Below are 415 nucleotides of genomic sequence, written 5' to 3'. Positions count from 1 at the left end.
CTAATAAAAGACAAACATGCAAATTGACCGTGCCTTTGCTACGCCTTAAGCCATGCCCACCAGCCAATCAGATCGACTATATGCAAATTAACCCAACCAAGACGGCAGCCAGCAGCCACGGTGCTAGAGCAAGCAGGAGGCTTGGTTGCCGCAATGATGGAGGAAACCAAGCTTCCCGCCCGCCTGCCCTGGCCGGCTCTGAGCTCCTCTCAAGGCTACAAAGTTTCAATTATAGAAGGTAGGTAAATCCCAGAATTTAAAAAAAAAAAAGGAAGAAAAAAAGGAGAGGCTGGGAGCTTCTGTCACCGGGGGTTGGGGGTGGGGGGCTTGGCCAGCCTGAAAACGGCCCTCAGCCCCTCACCCAGACTGGCCAGGCACCCAGTGGGGACCCTCACCCTGACAGGGGGTGTGACCA

This window comes from Myotis lucifugus, unplaced genomic scaffold, assembly GCF_000147115.1.
Source record: "Myotis lucifugus unplaced genomic scaffold, Myoluc2.0 scaffold_424, whole genome shotgun sequence".
Taxonomy (NCBI): Eukaryota; Metazoa; Chordata; class Mammalia; order Chiroptera; family Vespertilionidae; genus Myotis; species Myotis lucifugus.
The sequence above is the reverse complement of the archived record's forward strand: the minus strand, read 5'-3'. Positions refer to the sequence as shown.